Here is a 214-nt window from a genome sequence, read left to right as displayed (position 1 = left end):
ATGCCGGGCCCCGGCGGGTATAGCTCGGTGGTGGGGAGACTCCCGGGCCGGGCTCGGGGTCCCCGCGGCGGGTGCGGATGCGGCCTCGGTCCCCGGGCGGGTTGCGGGGAGACGGCGGCGAGGCCGAGGGCTCCGGCCGGAGCCTTTCCCTGCCGCCCCCTCCGTGTCGGGCGCTGCTCCTCCCAGCCCTGCACCTGATCGGGGATGGAGCGAG

Source organism: Haliaeetus leucocephalus, unplaced genomic scaffold (assembly GCF_000737465.1).
Source record: "Haliaeetus leucocephalus isolate CR32 unplaced genomic scaffold, Haliaeetus_leucocephalus-4.0 Scaffold657, whole genome shotgun sequence".
Lineage (NCBI taxonomy): Eukaryota > Metazoa > Chordata > Aves > Accipitriformes > Accipitridae > Haliaeetus > Haliaeetus leucocephalus.
The sequence above is the reverse complement of the archived record's forward strand: the minus strand, read 5'-3'. Positions refer to the sequence as shown.